The following is a 6000-nucleotide window of genomic DNA, read 5'->3' on the forward strand; positions in this document are numbered from 1 at the left end:
TGAGCACCTTGTACTTCTGTGTCTTGCTCAGTGGTGGTTGGACTCGGCCTCCTCACCTTGGCCGTGTCTCTGAACACCTTGTACTTCTGTGTCTTGCTCAGTGGTGGTCGGGCTCGGCCTCCTCACCTCGGCCTCCTCACCTCGGCCATGTCTCTGAGCACCTTGTACTTCTGTGTCTTGCTCAGTGGTGGTCGGGCATGGCCTCCTCACCTCGGCCTTGTCTCTGAGCACCTTGTACTTCTGAGCAAGAGCTCAGTGTTGGTCGGGCTCGGCCTCCTCACCTCGGCCGTGTCTCTGACCACTAAACACCTTGTACTTCTGTGTCTTGCTCAGTGGTGGTCGGGCTCGGCCTCCTCACCTCGGCCGTGTCTCTGACCACTAAACACCTTGTACTTCTGTGTCTTGCTCAGTGGTGGTCGGGCTCGGCCTCCTCACCTCGGCCGTGTCTCTGACCACTAAACACCTTGTACGTCTGTGTCTTGCTCAGTGGTGGTCGGGCTTGGAATTCTCACCTTGGCCTTGTCTCTGAGCACCTTGTACTTCTGTGTCTTGCTCAGTGGTGGTCGTGCTCGGCCTCCTCAGCTCGGCAGTGTCTCTGAGCACCTTGTACTTCTGTGTCTTGCTCAGTGGTGGTCGGGCTCGGCCTCCTCACCTCAGTCATGTCTCTGAGCACCTTGTATTTCTGTGTCTTGCTCATTGGTGGTCGGGTTCAGCCTCCTCACGTCGGACGTGTCTCTGAGCACTGAGCACCTTGTACTTCTGTGTCTTGCTCAGTGGTGGTCGGGCTCGGCCTCCTCACCTTGGCCGTGTCTCTGAACACCTTGTACTTCTGTGTCTTGCTCAGTGGTGGTCGGGCTCGGCCTCCTCATCTCGGCCGTGTCTCTGAGCACCTTGTACTTCTGTGTCTTGCTCAGTGGTGGTCGGGCATGGCCTCCTCACCTCGGCCTTGTCTCTGAGCACCTTGTACTTCTGAGCAAGAGCTCAGTGTTGGTCGGGCTCGGCCTCCTCACCTCGGCCGTGTCTCTGACCACTAAACACCTTGTACTTCTGTGTCTTGCTCAGTGGTGGTCGGGCTCGGCCTCCTCACCTCGGCCGTGTCTCTGACCACTAAACACCTTGTACTTCTGTGTCTTGCTCAGTGGTGGTCGGGCTCGGCCTCCTCACCTCGGCCGTGTCTCTGACCACTAAACACCTTGTACGTCTGTGTCTTGCTCAGTGGTGGTCGGGCTTGGAATTCTCACCTTGGCCTTGTCTCTGAGCACCTTGTACTTCTGTGTCTTGCTCAGTGGTGGTCGTGCTCGGCCTCCTCAGCTCGGCAGTGTCTCTGAGCACCTTGTACTTCTGTGTCTTGCTCAGTGGTGGTCGGGCTCGGCCTCCTCACCTCAGTCATGTCTCTGAGCACCTTGTATTTCTGTGTCTTGCTCATTGGTGGTCGGGTTCAGCCTCCTCACGTCGGACGTGTCTCTGAGCACTGAGCACCTTGTACTTCTGTGTCTTGCTCAGTGGTGGTCGGGCTCGGCCTCCTCACCTTGGCCGTGTCTCTGAACACCTTGTACTTCTGTGTCTTGCTCAGTGGTGGTCGGGCTCGGCCTCCTCATCTCGGCCGTGTCTCTGAGCACCTTGTACTTCTGTGTCTTGCTCAGTGGTGGTCGGGCATGGCCTCCTCACCTCGGCCTTGTCTCTGAGCACCTTGTACTTCTGAGCAAGAGCTCAGTGTTGGTCGGGCTCGGCCTCCTCACCTCGGCCGTGTCTCTGACCACTAAACACCTTGTACTTCTGTGTCTTGCTCAGTGGTGGTCGGGCTCGGCCTCCTCACCTCGGCCATGTCTCTGACCACTAAACACCTTGTACTTCTGTGTCTTGCTCAGTGGTGGTCGGGCTCGGCCTCCTCACCTCGGCCGTGTCTCTGACCACTAAACACCTTGTACGTCTGTGTCTTGCTCAGTGGTGGTCGGGCTTGGAATTCTCACCTTGGCCTTGTCTCTGAGCACCTTGTACTTCTGTGTCTTGCTCAGTGGTGGTCGTGCTCGGCCTCCTCAGCTCGGCAGTGTCTCTGAGCACCTTGTACTTCTGTGTCTTGCTCAGTGGTGGTCGGGCTCGGCCTCCTCACCTCAGTCATGTCTCTGAGCACCTTGTATTTCTGTGTCTTGCTCATTGGTGGTCGGGTTCAGCCTCCTCACGTCGGACGTGTCTCTGAGCACTGAGCACCTTGTACTTCTGTGTCTTGCTCAGTGGTGGTCGGGCTCGGCCTCCTCACCTTGGCCGTGTCTCTGAACACCTTGTACTTCTGTGTCTTGCTCAGTGGTGGTCGGGCTCGGCCTCCTCATCTCGGCCGTGTCTCTGAGCACCTTGTACTTCTGTGTCTTGCTCAGTGGTGGTCGGGCTCGGCCTCCTCTCCTCGGCCGTGTCTCTGAGCACCTTGTACTTCTGTGTCTTGCTCAGTGGTGGTCGGGCTCGGCCTCCTCACCTCGGCCGTGTCTCTGAGCACCTTGTACTTCTGTGTCTTGCTCAGTGGTGGTCGGGCTCGGCCTCCTCAGCTCAGCCATGTCTCTGAGCACCTTGTACTTCTGTGTCTTGCTCAATGGTGGTCGGGCTCAGCCTCCTCACCTCAGCCGTGACTCTGAGCACCTTGTACTTCTGAGCAAGAGCTCAGTGTTGGTCGGGCTCGGCCTCCTCACCTCGGCCGTGACTCTGAGCACCTTGTACTTCTGAGCAAGAGCTCAGTGTTGGTCGGGCTCGGCCTCCTCACCTCGGCCGTGTCTCTCAGCACCTTGTACTTCTGTGTCTTGCTCAGTGGTGGTCTGGTTCGGCCACCTCACCTCAGCCGTGTCTCTGGCACCTTGTACTTCTGTGTCTTGCTCAGTGGTGGTCGAGCTCTGCCTCCTCACCTTGGCCGTGTCTCTGGGCACCTTATACTTCTGTGTCTTGCTCAGTGGTGGTCGGGCTTGCCTCCTCACCTCGGCCGTGTCTCTGACCACTAAACACCTTGTACTTCTGTGTCTTGCTCAGTGGTGGTCGGGCTTGGCCTCCTCACCTTGGCCATATCTCTGAGCACCTTGTACTTCAGTGTCTTGCTCAGTGGTGGTCGGGCTCGGCCTCCTCACCTCGGCCATGTCTCTGAGCACCTTGTATTTCTGTGTCTTGCTCAGTGGTGGTCGGGCTCAGCCTCCTTACGTCGGACGTGTCTCTGAGCACTGAGCACCTTGTACTTCTGTGTCTTGCTCAGTGGTGGTCGAGCTCTGCCTCCTCACCTTGGCCATGTCTCTGAGCACCTTATACTTCTGTGTCTTGCTCAGTGGTGGTCGGGCTTGGCCTCCTCCCCTCGACCGTGTCTCTGACCACTAAACACCTTGCACTTATGTGTCTTGCTCAGTGGTGGTCGGGCTCGGCCTCCTCACCTCGGCCGTGTCTCTGAGCACCTTCTACTTCAGTGTCTTGCTCAGTGGTGGTCGGGCTCGGCCTCCTCACCTCGGCCATGTCTCTGAGCACCTTGTACATCTGTGTCTTACTCAGTGGTGGTTGGGCTCGGCCTCCTCACCACGACCGTGTCTCTGAGCACCTTGTACTTCTGTGTCTTACTCAGTGGTGGTCGGGCTCGGCCTCCTCACCTCGGCCATGTCTCTGAGCACCTTGTACTTCTGTGTCTTACTCAGTGGTGGTCGGGCTCAGCCTCCTCACCTCGACCGTGTCTCTGAGCATTCAGGTTTATACATTAGGCAGATTTCAGATAAACAGAAGTGTCTAAAAGAAAACGTGTCCTTGTTGCCTCTTTCAACAAATCACAGAGCAGCTTTCATTTCATATTCTGCTCTGGAAAAATATAAGCTGTGCTGTGATTGGTTGCTATGGACAACAATGCCACTAAGAAGGCCTGTGTTTTGAATGAAGGCCTTTTTTGCCTCTTCTTTTAATAAAAAGTTGCCAGATGAGCTTCAATATAAAATTATAGATGCCTGACACTGCATTTTCACATTTTTGGTGTTTGTGGCTCATTTCTTTTTCTAGTTATGGCAGTTTGTGTTGTTTTGCTCCAGCAATCCTCAATTTTTTTTGTTGTCTTAGTCAGACTTAGTGTGTATTATTGGTGATACTTTTGTACATTAAAAATGATGTATTTGGGTTGCGTTGCTTGTAGGAAAGCAACAAAATAAGTAATAAAAAACATAGGTGCAAAAAAAGTAATAAAAAACAACCAGAAAACCTAAGAAATAAATGCTGATAAAATACATAATAAAAGGGTCATGCGTAAGTGTAGATACCGGCCATAGATAAATCACAGAGCAGGCCCTGAGGTGATCGCCCCGGCACACCCCATAGACATGTACAAGATGTAATAATAATGTCACCATCTACTATGGTTTCATCCCACTGACCAGCGAAGAAGAGAAAACCACAGACGAGAACAGATGGAAACCATTTTATTATTGGCCACTGTTGGCCCCTATTATAAAGGAGTCAGAAAATCCCTTTATTATCTTACTACTCCATAATCACAGCTGCTGGAAAGCGAGGAACGACCTCACAGCACCAAGATTTATGGCAAATTGTAAAGTCCCAACATAAAACACGTCTCCTGTAGCGTCTCACTGTGCTCTGATATACAGAGACAACGCGCCGTAACGTGTATATATTGCGCTGCTGCGGCCAAGCGGAACCACCACCATCCATTCTTCTGGTGACATTTTTATGAAATGTGCATAATACATGGCGTCTCCCAGCGTTAAATTATTATGTAGTATTTTCTGCAAGGAGAAGGTTGTAAGCTGCGGGTCATTAGAGGAAATGTTACATATCCAACCTAATCTAGAGGTGTTGGCAGCGGCTTATCGCTCTCTGCGATTTGGAAATACATGCACGCTCTGCCAAACTGAGTGTGCATATGAATGAAGATGTCGGTAATGACAGCACTCAGCCAAATACTCCACTACTGCAGACATTGCAGACATTGCATGCTTCCATTCACTCAGATGAAGCAGGGATCTTGAAGCACAAAAAAATAATCATTCAAGCCTTATTGACATAAGATTGGACAAACCCTTGGAAATCAAGAAGCAATATTTGCCGCAAGAAATCCAAACGACAATGGGATTGTTTAATCTAATGGCCCTGCCCGATTAACATGCCCAGCAAAGTACACAGGAGGGTTCAGCCCGGGAGGCATTGAGGCTTGTGTGCCAGAATGCAGGAGAGCCGCTGTGTCGTATTAATGTTGTCTGATCAGACAATTCTGAAGATTAATGTGCCTGTCATGTTCACTTACATTCAGTCTGACTTTCACCGTGAAAACTCCAGCGCCGGACAGCTCCATCATGTCCACAACAATTGTAGACTTTGAATGATGTTACACAGGATAAGTCAGATGTCTGGTAAATCTACCAAAATTAATGGGCATTCAAAAGAATATACTGCAATATTGCCCCCTATGTACAAGAATATAACTATAATACTGCCCCCTATGTACAAGAATATAACTACTATAATACTGCCCCCTATGTACAAGAATATAACTACTATAATACTGCCCCTATATACAAGAATATAACTACTATAATACTGCCCTCTATATACAAGAATATAACTACTATAATACTGCCTCTATGTACAAGAATATAACTATTATAATACTGCCCCCTATGTACAAGAATATAACTACTATAATACTGCCCCTATATACAAGAATATAACTACTATAATGATCTTTTTATTTAAAACTGACAACCAAATATTACAGAATAATTACATTAAAATCACAAAATAATAAATATTAAAGAAAATAAATACTGTGTTGTTACATCACTTACACAATAATATTAGATAACATTGATAAATCCCGCCACATGAATGTTCCTCCAGTTCACATTACCTGAGTTAATCTTTATGTCCTTCTTATACACTGACTTGAGACTTTCCAGGATCTTATACCTGACAGTATCACAGGACAGGACCTCCTTATTGATTAGCAGGCAGCACCGTGCACACCACAGATGATAGATGGTCACC

Source organism: Phyllobates terribilis, unplaced genomic scaffold, assembly GCF_046119375.1.
Source record: "Phyllobates terribilis strain yellow unplaced genomic scaffold, ASM4611937v1 Scaffold_7__3_contigs__length_470593459, whole genome shotgun sequence".
NCBI lineage: Eukaryota > Metazoa > Chordata > Amphibia > Anura > Dendrobatidae > Phyllobates > Phyllobates terribilis.